The following is a 13682-nucleotide window of genomic DNA, read 5'->3' as shown; positions in this document are numbered from 1 at the left end:
AATTGAAACAGAGCTTAATGTGATTCTTTTTTTTTTAATGTTTCAAGTTTTTATTTAAATTCTAGTGTGTTAACAGATAGTGTAATATTAGTTTCAGGAGTAGAATTTAGTGATTCATCACTTACATATAACACCCAGTGCTCATCAGGATAGTGCCCTCCTTAATGCCCATCACCTATTTATTTATTTATTTATTTATTTTTGATTCCTTTTGAGAATGAATTTACACACAGAGAGATAGCAAATGGGAACTTTTCTGTATTTTCTATTATTTTGTCAAATTCAGAGTTTGTGTTTTAATATAAGATTTGGCTTGAAAATTAACAAATAATTACCTAAAGGATGTGACCCAGTTGTGGTTCTTGTGAATTAAGCCTATGTTACTGCTTTTTGAAGAATTATATTCTGTTACAATTTTAGTTGGCTTTGTTCAGTTTTAAAACACCACTGATTTTAAGTACTATGAAAGTAGAAATAACATCTTTTAATAGGATAATACAATAATTCAATAATTTTAATACCATTTCATATTTAATTTAATTCAATCAACATGTTTTGAACACATACTATTGATTAGCCAAAGCATTACAGGGATTAGAAAGATGGGGGGAAAATGTACCTTCTCCATTCTTCTCGCCTGCTGCCCAAACATCCATGAGTCCACATGACAGATGGAGATAAAATAAGCATAACACCAGAGAAACTGCAGTAAATATGAAAAGTGTGGAGTGTTTGGGGAATAAGGAATGAGAGATTAATTCTAGTTTGAGGGACACAAGAAGAAATGGAATTTAAACTAGGTTCTGGATTTGAGGTAAGTAATCTGGTTATTCAATATCCTCAGTAGTAATTTTCAGGATCATCACTTTAAGTATGATTTCTTTCTTCAGAAAATACAGGGACATGTCCCAGTCATCTAGAAGATTTTGTTAAATATACACATTCTCAATAAACACAAGCCCACCCCTGTGTCCTCCCAGATTCTTAACTGGTGAGACTTGGGTGGGGCTTGGGCACACCCCTCCCCTTACACATACATATACACAGAAAGCAAGACAAAGTGTGAACGCCATGGGGAAAGCTTTAACATGTACTTCAAAGTGAAATACTGTTTCTATACATACTTTTTTTTTGGATAGATAATGTTCAAGTTTCTTGAGAAGACCTAACTCTTAAAATTAGAAAATTTATCATTATATGTATTTATGAAATGTACTTCTGTCCTTTCTGGAACCCTGTAGAATAAAAACAAACAAACAAACAAACAAAAACCAAAAAACCAGAAAAAAAAAAAACAACACAAAACACAAAATACGTTGATGATAGATATCTGGATGGATAGCTAGTGACCTGAATGACTTGGTAGTCTTTATTTCTGCTTTTGGAGAGCCAGGGTTTGAGGAGTCCTATAAACAGGCCCAATCCCACGCAAAGGTAATTCCCCAAGCCAGGGTTAAACATCTTACTGAGCCTCAGCCCTACCCCCACTCCATTAGTCACAGATCCAGTTAGAAAAACCCCAGGCTTCAGACGATCTACAGCCCTAATACAGACAGCATTGAGCCCCTGGAGCTTTGCTTTTTCAGTATAAAAACCTCAGCAACATATGCTATTGATTGGTCTCCTTTCTCAATAATTTTACTTGGGTTGCTTTCTTTTGAGCACCATAATCATAACCTTAGAATGCCGTAAACTGCCCATTTTAGCTTCTTTCATTTTGTCAGCATATAGTGCAGAACTGACATACTCAATTTTATTCTTGGAGCTCATTCTTGTTCATATAACCTAATTATGTCGACAGATTAATATTTTTTAGATAATTTTCATACGTTGTAGCATCTTTTCGTTGGAAAGTTTGCATGGGAAATAGCCAAAAATCTTCATTAAAAAAAAAACAAACAAAAACACAACTAATAAATACCAAAGACCAATCCCCAACAGAATCAAGTCAAGGCAACTTGCATGATGGAATAGTTTAACTCTGTTCAACTACCTGGCATGCCAAGGAAAATAAAAAGGCTAAAATATCCCTGAAATGTGTCCCTCAGCTTCTCTCATTCAGATGTAAACTGGAATCAATTTTGCCACCAGTGCCACTTGCACTGAGGTAGTACCTTGATTAAGCAAACAAGATTTCTCTTTCTCAACTAGTGCAGCCATTTCAACGTGGCTAATCACTCATTAAGTGCTCGTATTGTGAAGCTGTGTGAGAAGCATTAACTAGGACGATAATAAAAGAGGATGTACTGTTCTGTAAGAGTGAGAAGCTGGGTTTTGAGGAGATGACCCTGAAAAAGTAGGATGGATCACTTTCCTTGACAAAATAACCAGCTGGCTGCTGAGAAGGACGACTGGATGGGTCTTCCACTAGGACTGTTCCGTCTTCCCCAGTGCACCCCAAACCACTGTCGAGCGTAATCCTGTGAGAAGCAGATGAAATCGATGGAAACAGATGAGGGATGGAGCTCCCAAGTCTGGAAAATTCTTGTAATCACTTGAAAATAAGATATTATTTGAATCTAATTTAAGAATCTAGTAACTGTGAAGGCTGTTATTAGTCATGTTATACCGGGTGAAGAGATTAACCCTAGCATTAAAAAAAAAATTACTGTATGACACAAAATATGATGGATCCTCATGGCCTGTTCATGCTCACTCTGGGCACATACTTGGGCCATTTAACTTCTTTTCTTCTATTTTATTTTCCTTATTTTCTTTTCCCACCAAGTGAGCATAGCTGAATGCCACCATGTTTATAGAAAGATAGTACAGTTTAACTGCCTTTCTCCCATTTATATTTTAACTGGAAAAAAAAAAAAAGCTTTCACATCAAAAGACTAAAACCCTAGGTGTAAAATTTCAGGCAGCAGTCAGTAGATAGAAAAGTTGATTTTCCAAATCATTCTTGGCACTTCTAAAGTCCAAGCCCATAGACTGACCTTACCTTGCCTACTGAAGACCTACAATGTTTGAGCTGGGAGTTTCTTTGGGGATAAAGCCAGTTTTAGAGGAAATATCTATATCTCCTCCTCAATGTTGAGAAACTCCCCATTCTTTCCCCTTGTTTTCATCTTCTCTGTTTTACAGGATTTTTAGAAGCAAAGTTATAGTCCATTCAATTGTTCATTCATTTGCAAACGTTTTATGAGTTCCCACAATGTTTTATGCAATGTGCCAAGTGCTGCTAAAACTCACATGAACCAAACACTGTTCCTATCCTCAGTTAGTAGAGGAGATGGTGCAACAATGTGCTACTGGTGTTAAGACAGAAGTCTGCTCAGGGTTACACCAGGGGTCACAAGAAGTAAGTAGTAAATTCTATCTCCAGTACATGCTACCATACGAACTGAAAAACAGACATTTCTCCCACTGTGTAAAAAGACAGAATAGTGTCAACCCAGCAAGACTTGCCCTTACTTCAAATGGGAAAAGCTATTTTGGAAAATTATGTTCTTATTCAAAATCATTAGGTTAACCAAAGAAGTATGATAAGAATTGTGAAACTTACAACTTAAACATAAACCAGGAAAAAAAGAGATTATAGACCATACATAGAGATGTATCCTAAATAATGCTGCACCTACACTTCTGTAAGCCACTTTTTCAAAGCAAAACCTAGTTTTTAACAAAATGCCTGGTCATCTACCTACATATTAATCTATATACCTATCTGATGAGGAGGAAGTCTCCTTTTATTCCTAGCATAGTGCCTTGCACATTGTCGGTGGTCTAGAATTATTCCTTGAATGCTGATGTTAGAAACCAAATAGCATGATGTGAGTTGTGTAAGAATTTGCTTTTTCTCCAACACAGGTGTCTTCTTAATTCTCTTTTGACTTTCGACATGTTTGATATTCAAATAGTCTTGTCAACATGACCTATAAAACAGTATCTCAAACCTCATCTCCATTGCTCCCCTGAACAATCCACTGTCTATCACCAATATAGTAGCAACATTGCTCATTTGAAATGTGTCCAGTCTGGACGCTGTAAGTGTAAAATATACACCAGATTTCAAAGGCTTTGTATGAAAAAAGGTAGAATATCTTAATAATTTTTGTCCTGATTATACATTGAAATGATAATATAGTGGATTAAGTAAAATACATTTTAAACATTAATTTTACCTGTTTCTTTTGACTTTTTTCTGCTATATATTATATTTTATTTTGGAATGTGATTTTTAAAAACCCAAGGGTTTTCTTTTTGTTATATGTTGTTATTAACTAAAGTCCATAGTTTATTTAGATTACCTTAGTTTTTACCTAATGTCCTTATTTCATTTCAGAACCCCATCAAGGATTTTACATTACATTTAGTTCTCATGTGTCTTTAGGTTCATCTTGGCTATGAGAGTTTTTTAGGCTTTTCTTATTTTTGAGAAGCACTGGTTGGGTAAATTGTAGGATGCCCCTCTTTTTAAAAAAAAAAATTCAGTTTATTTAAACTAAAACAAAAGCAGTTTACCCATATTTCCTACCTCTCAACTCCCCACCTCTAGCACTGACCAATCTATTCTTTGAATCTGTGAGCTTGTTTTTAAAAAAATTTTGTCTTAATTCCACAAATGGGGGATGGTATGGTATTTTTCTTCCTCTGTCTGGCTTATTTCACTTAGCATAATACCCTCAAAGTCCATTCATGTCATCACAAATGGTAAGATTTCATTCTTTTTAATGGCTAATATATATATATGCATATGTTATATATATAATGTTATATATATATATATATACAATTTTTTTATCCATTCATCCATTGATGCACATTTAAGTTGTTTCCATATCTTGGCTATTGGCTATTGTAATACAGCCAATGCCGCAATGAACATGGGGGTGCATAGATCTTTTCGAATTAGTGTTTCCTTTTCTGATGTGGGGTTCAAACCCTTCACTACTGAGGAAGAAGCGCTAGAGTTTGGGTTCCCTCCTCGTTGTGGGATACTGTGCCAGGGATGGGGCTTATAGAGGGATTATGTTCCAGCCTCTCTTACCCATTTCGGCGTGGTTTTCTTCTCATTTGTCCAATGTGTAGTCATCACTCAGTTGGCCTTTAGATGTTTCTTAAGAGAGAATTTTCCCATATGTAGGTACAGACTCAGTGTGACCATGGGAGGAGGTAAGATCAGGATTTTCCTGTATCTTCTTTTCCAATATACACATTGTCTATAAATTTCCATCAAAGAACCACTTTGCTGTATCTCACAAGTTTTGATAGATAGTATTTTCATTATCACTAGGTTCCAAGTGTTTTCACATTTCTTCTTTACCCCAGGAGTTATTTAGCATTATAAGCATTTTTAATTTCCATATGTATGGTTCTTCATTTGTCTTTTTGTTGTTTTTAAAGTTCTAATGTAATTATGAATTCACAATCTGAATGATAGCTATTCTTTGAAGCGTATTGAGATTTTCTTTATGGTCCACTTTACGATCAATTTTTGCCAATGTTCTGTATGTGCTCGGAAAAAAAATATGTATGCTCTAATCATCGGTTATAGAATTCTCTATGTCTGCCAGTCCAGTTTTGTTAATGGGCTATTCAAATCTTCAGTATCCCTGTAGTTTTTGTCTGCTTGAGTTATCAGTAACTGAGAGAAAAAGATGCACCGTGAGAGTGGAATTATCCATTGTTGTCAGTGTGGGTCTCTGTGTTAGCAATATTCTGGGATTCTGAGGCCTTCTATGCCTATGAATATTTGTATCTCATTCTCATACCTGAATGTCACTCTGGCTGAATATTAAATTTCTGTTTCTAGTTCTTCTTCCTTCAGGATTTTAAAACTCTTACTCCATTGTCTTTCTGGCTTCTAATGCTGCTATTAAGAAATCTGATGTTTAATCTGATCTTAATTTTTCATATGTAAACTTTTAAAACTTTTAGTCTCAGATATCCCAAATTTCTCTATGTCTGTAAGTGTAGGTTTTCCAAATCACTTTTCTTTGAGGCTCCATGGGCCCTCCCCCCGAGGTCTTTTACTTTTTATCCGTCCATTCATTCATGGGAAATTTCACATTATCATTTCTCTAAGAAGTCATTTTCTTATAGGGATTCCCATTATCTGTATGCTGCCACTTCTTCTCTTCTCCATTATCTCTTGATTTTTCCTTTTTCTATTTCTTTGAACTTCCCTTCCTCTTTCTGTGACGTGACCTCAATCTGGTCTTCCAGTTCCCTCATGTGGTCCTTAACAGTGTCCCTTCTGCCATCTTATTCTCCTTTGTTCATTGTTTCAACTACTATACATTCCATTTGTAGTATGTCCACTTGGTTCCTTTTGTTTTTCTTGGTTTTCATATGTCTAACATTATCCCTTATCTTTTTTAGCATGTTTATTGGGGGCTAAATTTAAATGCTTGGTCCATTCTAATGTTTATGCTTCTGATGAACTCTATAATCTTTTTTTTCTTCTGAAATAGTTGTATTTCTCAAAATATCTTGTCATGTGCATTCATTTTTTTCCTCCAGAAATGCATATGAGAACAGATGTAGGGTGATCCACTAGGGCTGAGGGGAGTTTGGGGGATGCTGTACTAAAACCATGACAGTTCTGGGGCGCCTGGGTGGCTCAGTCATTAAGCGTCTGCCTTTGGCTCAGGTCATGATCCCAGAGTTCTGGGATCGAGCCCCGCATCGGGCTCCCTGCTCCGCGGGAAGCCTGCTTCTCCCTCTCCCACTCCCCCTGCTTGTGTTCCCTCTCTTGCTGTGTGTCTCTCTCTCTGTCAAATAAATAAATAAAATCTTTAAAAAAATAAAATAAAATAAAACCATGACAGTCCCAGGCAAGCCAAATGGTTGATCACCTTTCTAGACCCCATTTTGAGTCACACCAAGGTGCTCAGGGATGAGAATAAATGAGCTCGAGAGCAGAGAACCCCAAGTCCAGGAAAATCACAGGCAATGATTCTTTAGGTGTAGAGTTCATCTTCTGCTTCCCCCAAGAGGAGAGAAGCAACATCAGAAGGAACAGGCCTTAGGTTGAAATTCACGAGCCCAGGGAAGTAAGAGTAGGAGGTGTGGGTGGGCAAATGCCCTAAGCTGGTTAGAACCTAAGGATTTTCTTGGCTCCTTACAAGCACCTCACAAGCTCCTTATAAGGTCCTGTGTGGCCCTGATTGTCCTCTTGAGTCCACTTAGACTAGAGCTCTGCATCACCACATGTGTAGGGGCAGGCACTGATTTTCCCAAGGCAATAGTGAGTGAGAAGCATGAGCACATGTGTAATGGTTCTTTTCCTATTTTATTATTCTTCGGCAGTGTGGCTGGCTGCTTCTTGCCCAAGACCTAAACTACCACCACCTTCCTCTCCCAGTCCCCTTACTGAACAGTTCCCTTAAATCCTCTCATTACCAGGGTTTTCTCATAATTTTCTTCATTTGATGGCGTTGTACCCTCTACATTGCTTCCATGACCTTGGAGGAAGGAGCAGTAATAATGCTAGTTCAGCATCTTCATATCACCTATTTGTATGGTGGTTCCTAATTATTTTTACATTTTTTATTAAAAAAACTACAAGCTTCTCAGACATGTAGCAAAAGGGCTCTGGAAATGGCAAAGCACAATAAATATTAATGACATTATTATAAACAATATCAAGATATGTTCATATGCCTATGGTGGCCTAATTTTTAAGACATATTCTTACATAAAATAGCATTAGAAAAATACTACAACCATATTTGACCAGAAACCACATAAAATCTGACAAACTTCTGACTTTTGTTATAAGTATTTATTATTGTTGCTATACCATTACATTTGGCACATCTACGGGTTTTTTTTTTTAATTTTCAAAATATGTCACTAATCTGTAACTTATTATTCCTTAGAACTTCTTTATTGAAAAAACTTTTCTATGGCAAGGTACAAAAGGCATTCTAAGAAAAACATTCTAAAGTACATTATTTACCTAAAAGACTATCTTTATATATTACTGGTCTATTGAAATTTTTTTTCAATCAAATTCCATTCGTTTTTACATAATGCATGTCAGGAACAGCTACCGTGAAAAAATAACCATAAGCAAAAACGGTTTTGCTGCCTGTCTTCATTTTTTGCTACCCCTCATTTTTCTACTTCTGTTTGTGAAAGTTTGAATTCTACCTTCTTGATGCCCTCAAGTCCATAATTACTTCTTATAACAATTCTTTCATGATGCCCACGTTATAAATTATTCATCATTTTTAATAATACCTTAACTTCTTCAAATGTACCCTTGTACTCTTTCTACTTTTTCTTGTTATTGTTTTTTCCCAGATTATTTCTATACCTTTTGTTCTTGCCTTGACACTTCTAGCCTCTGATTTTTTTTTCCCTGATAGCTGTCCCTAGAATGGCACTGCTATAGAGAATTAAAGAATCAAGTGATTCTGTCTTTTCCATATTTCACTCCTACTTCATTCCTGCTGTCTCCCCTTGCTCTCTCAATTCCTTGCACCTAGAGTGTTCCTTTCTGCCCCATCTAGTCTATTCTTTGGCCACTGCCTTCAAAACCTGGCTCCATATTCATTTCCTTCAGACAGCTTTCCTTTATTAAACCCACTTCAGTTTATTCTGTTTCTCTTAACCTCTTAAGAATTCATGTATAAACTATACATAATATTATCATGTCCTTGAAAGTGCTTGTTTTTATAATTTTCTTCAGTTATGTGGTTATATATTTTGTAATATTTTACTATTTATATTACATCCTTGTAATCTCTAATTTTTTCTTGTTAGCATGAATTATAAGCTGTTATTACATAATGTAAATGTGCAATCAGTTGTTTAACGTCAGTCTCTTCTGTTTATAATGTCTATAACTACAAGCTCTTCTGGCTAATTGTGTATTTTTGTATCCCCAGAGCCTAGAATAATATACATAGTAAGTGCTCAATTAATACCATAATGTCTTTGAAATGCCATTCGGGATATCAGTAGGCTATCCATCAGAATATCACAAATGCTCACTGATCTTTTAAAATACCATTTTGTCTCGAATCTCTTATACTTTCTATGGTAGTTGGGATGTATTTGAGTCCAAGACACAGAAAACCTCATGGACTTAAACTAACACAGACTTCAAAGGAGGCTAGCTGTTTACTGAGTAAGTCCAAAGGTGGGCATTTCCGCTATCAGCATGACAGTTCAATACTGTTTTCCAGGACTTGGATTCTTCTCCTCCTCCTTAGCCACCTGAAGCTCGATGGTTTGCAACCTCAGCCATAATGCATCACAGCCCAAAGATGGTGGCCACAGTCTCTTATTTCAATGTGCAAAGCAGGAAGCAAGGGGAGGGGCACCAAAACAATGGGGTATCTACTCATTCTTGTCAGACTCCCAGGAATCCCCCAGTCCCAGTGGCTTCTTCCAGTTCCAGTGATGAGAACTGAGTCACGTGCCTACTGCTGGTCTAACTGGGCAGAGAGGAGAGGGCTGCCCTTAATGATCAATCCTGACTCATCCCTATATTTTTCAGCTAGAAGAGAGGGGAACTGCTAGGAATGCAGCAACACTGTGTTTACTCTTCAGCCGTGTTAAACAAACCATACTGGAGCTCTATTTTCCTCTGAACATTCAAGCCTTTAAGATTCTTCAGGCTTTTTTCTTTTTATTTCCTATATCTTAATCATTAAGCCTTTTCCTTCAATAACATTTACTTTTTCAACAGAAGGTTTCTTTCATTGACTTGTTTACATAGTCACTTCATTGCTGCATTCTTTTTTTCAAAAGTGCTGAGACATATTGCATTTTCAAAAAAGAAACAAGTTTATTTTGCCCCTTCCTTTCCACTGTTTATACATACTTCCATTTCTCAACTATATCAGGAGCCTCAGAGGCCAAGGAAATGTCTTCTGCTCTAAATGTACTTGACTTGCCCTTCCCCTTTATGGCTAATCACACACATGTAGGCTTTAATAGGAAGCAATAGGAATCAGGGTTTCATAGACAAGTAGCACTGCTAATATTACAAACATCCTCTTCTAACTTGTTTGTATTCAATTCTTTGCATACTTGCCTCTTGCTCTAGTCAGAAAGTCCCCAAACACAATGTATTTCCCACTTCATCCCACCTTTTCCAACATCTTTCACAGAAGCAAAGGAGCTGGGTTTCCACAGTAACACAAGTGTAAAGTTGAAGGTATCTGGGTATAGGTGAGATAACTCTCAGATTTAGTGGGGAGAGGAGAAATGAAGCTTTTCTTTCTTTTTTTTTTTTTTGTTCTTCCAGTAATGCCCTTCTGAAGCTAAACAGAGCCTAAAGTGTCAGTGCACAGTGTTAGGTTTTCACTATCATAGAGATTTACAGCCCTTAGAGAAAATTCAATTTCATTTTATCTCATTTTTATTTTGTCTTTCCCACAAACAAATGGAGACATAAGTTTTTATTTCTAAAATCACTCTCAGAATAGATAGTTCATGCTGGCATAAAAATGAACATGATTAAGGAATCAGGAGACAGACACCCATCTCGCAACCAAATCTTCAAAATTCTCTACACGTTCTGACATCCTTTCTTACAGAAGCTAATCCTTCAACCAGTATTTCACATAAAGTCTCAAATTAGGTAAGTACCATCATATAATACAGAACAGGAAAGAAAATATGCCCTACTTATCATGTTTCTTTTGCTTATTAGTGGTTAAAAATCTACCCTTATGGCAACATTGAGAATGAATATCAAATGAATATGAATTCATTGAGAATGAATATCGAATAGCAAGATGAGAAATATAAATGAGGTGCAACTACCCTAAGGGCAGCAGTCTGTATACTTCTCCTTATCAAGAAAAGTCAGCAGTAATGAAAGGTCAGAGAAAGCCTGAAAAATGTCAAAAAACTCTCCTATTCTTTATTATGCTAAATGGAGTGACTAGGGAGCCCACTCACTATTTTTTGTGTGACAACTTCTATCAGATGCACTGCAATCCAGAGCTTCTCAACTTCTGGGGACCTAGGAAATGAAAAGTTGCTTAAGGTTACATTGTGGATTCACAATCCCAAAGCAAATTTCCAAAAAAAAAACCCAAAACAAAACAAAACAAAAAACAAAAACAAAAAGCCACTGGACCTTTATTTGCTTCCAAAATAAATGATTTTTCAGCTCCATTGCAATGCAACATACTACACAGATTGTAATGATCTATACAAAGAGAGAAAGTTTGATGCTTCTCAAAAAGCCTAGGAATTTTATCACCATGATGCACAATTTGGATCTTAAAGAGACAGTCTGTCTTTCTTCTGAAAAGAAGTGTGACTGTTACAAAGCTAAAGTAACCTCAAATCAGCATATATAAGTTTCACACAAAATACGAGACTTGTAAAAAGCTAGGTGAACACTGCACTCATCTACGACATCTTCTTGAAATAGCCCTGCCCAAAAAGCTCAGATGTGATTTCCTTTCATTTTAATTCACTTTTTCACATTACTAGTTTAGATATCAGATCCTCTATGGTTTCCATGATCTTAAAAGATTCTTCTGATTCGATTTTTTTTGCAGTCTGCCTTCACTGCTGATTCCAGAGGCTCAGATATTAAGTCTCATACTTTGACAATATTTAATCAAGAAATGAAGACTCAGTTATATATATTACACATTTTGCCATGACACTTGCCCTCAATTAGTTTAAGCAAAAACTTGGTATGTGCTATACTATAGCAAGGTAATGCAAACATAAATTCTCCATTCTAATATAATGGACTAACAGAGGAATGGAACACTGGGAGATCTAAGTACACCTTTGTAGTAGTTTGATAATTGACGGAAGAGATGGCAAAGGAACACCTGGTTTTTCCAGAAACTCAGACCAACGTCCTCTCTACATGATGACCTTGTGGGGAAGAGAAAGGGCGAAGAGGTATGCCATGATCAAACAGAACTGCAGAAACTTATTATTCCCAAGAAATGTGATTTAGTAACAGATGGGTGTAGACTAGTCTGAGAAGGACAGAGTTTAAGTAAGGTAAATCCAATAACCAGTTATTACAAAACATAATCCAGGAATACTTGGAAATATAACTTCTATATTTGACGGTGTGGGTACGAGAGAGTGCAACTAACATATCATGTACAGAGACCGAACGGTTAAGTTTAAAAAACTAAGTAGTTTAAAAAAAAAAAATGTTTCCGGAGGCACGCATGGAAGACCCGTGCCAAGTGCTGCAGTATGTCTCCTTAAGTACCGGAAAATTTCTCACCCTAAAGACAAAAGTCCCTGTTTTCTCGATTCATCCCACGATTCAGCCCACATTCCCCCAGCACCATTTCCATGCCCATCATTTAGGCAGCACGCCAAGGGGACGACGTTAAACGCAGAATTCATCACTCTCGCCTGCAAAACACCTTGCTCCTTGCCAGCATAGGACACAGCGACCGGCCCCTCATTCTCCGACCCCTCCCGGACCCCACGAGCCTCCCTGTCTCCATACCACCGGCCCTAGGTGGCAAGGGAATCGCGCGTCCTGGTTGGCTCACATCGAACCGCCGTCATTCGCCAGCTCACCTACGATTGGTTGGCAGAGAGTGCGCAGGGGCAAACGCCCTGCCTGGCCGGGCAAAGGGAGGTGCGTTGGTTGATCCCGCGACCAGAGTTTTCCCCATTGGCTGACGGGTGGGTGTCACGTGGCATGAAGTGGCTCTCTATTGGCCGAGAACGATACCATGGGGGTACAGAAACGTGAACTGGTTGGTTGGACTGAATCCCAGCTTCCTACTAGGTGCCCCCGCTAGCTGTTGCTATGAGGTGTCCCTGGGCCTTCTGCTGCGGGTGGGAGCTCCGTTCTCCCGGTTTTCCAGGCGCCCGTAGCTGAGAGGGCGTGGGAAGAGCTCGACACCAGGCCGGCGCTGGAGCAGGGCGGGACCCCCAGCGACGTCAGCGGGCGTGCGCCTGGCTTCCGCGGACTCGCCTTCGCCACGTCGGGCAGCGGGCAGAAGGGGCCCTGCAGCCCCTCCCTCAGGGTTCGCTTCGTTGTGTTTATGTTCGTCCCCTCAAACAGGCTTCTCGTTACGTTGATGCAAGATAAAAACCAAAGCTCTCAGGAGTACTGAGAGACTGGGTGGTGTCAAGCAAAATCCCTCACCAAGACCTCCTTTTGGGCCTTGTCCGTTTCTTCTTTTCACTCTCCGCCTCACGTTAAAGCCTGCAGATTGCTCTGCCCCGCTAACATCTCGTCTCCCCCAAATGCCGAGCGTGGGATTCTCCAGTAGACCAGGTTCCCGGTTCAGGCAAACGAACTACGCATGCTCAGGACGCAGGCCCCGGGGTTCGACGGGGCGTGCGGGATAGAGTGGTGTGGGGCGGCAGAGGAGGTTGTTTATCTAACCGCGAGCGGAGGCTTCCGCACGGCGCAGTCTCCCGGGAGCGCGCGCGGTCGGTCGCCTAGGCGACAGGGAGCAGGGGCGGGGCTGCGCCGCCGAGCCCCGCCTCGTGCCGCCGAGCCCCGCCCCCGGCAGCGCTGCGGCTCCCCCTCGGGCGCGCGCTCCGGCAGCCGAGGAAGCTGCGGTGGCGGCGGCGGCGGCAGCGGGCGGGGAGCTGGGCGTGGAGGCGCGAGGGGCGGGGCGGGCGGGTGGCACTGCGGGCCCGCGGCTCGGGCGGCTCCGGTGGCTCCGGCGGCTCTCGCTCGCTGCTCGTGCTCAGTGCCTGCCGGCGCCCGCGAGCCGCATTGCCGCCCGGCTCGGCCCATGCCCAGGGCTGCTGCTCCC

General features: G+C 39.5%; 1 long non-coding RNA gene across 1 annotated transcript; it reads right to left on the bottom strand.

Moving 5' to 3' along the window:
* Window positions 1-535: 535 nt before the first annotated feature.
* On the bottom strand, window positions 536-12448 carry LOC141373098 (uncharacterized). Its single transcript, XR_012378742.1, has 3 exons — window positions 12179-12448; window positions 10870-10933; window positions 536-2420 (listed from the first exon to the last, which is right to left on the bottom strand). It is a non-coding gene; the product is annotated as an uncharacterized lncRNA (long non-coding RNA).
* Window positions 12449-13682: the final 1234 nt, after the last annotated feature.

Source organism: Callorhinus ursinus, unplaced genomic scaffold, assembly GCF_003265705.2.
Source record: "Callorhinus ursinus isolate GAN/ISIS: 27379988/994484 unplaced genomic scaffold, GSC_fseal_2.0 scaffold7, whole genome shotgun sequence".
Classification (NCBI taxonomy): Eukaryota; Metazoa; Chordata; class Mammalia; order Carnivora; family Otariidae; genus Callorhinus; species Callorhinus ursinus.
This window is presented reverse-complemented; position numbering and strand designations above follow the sequence as displayed.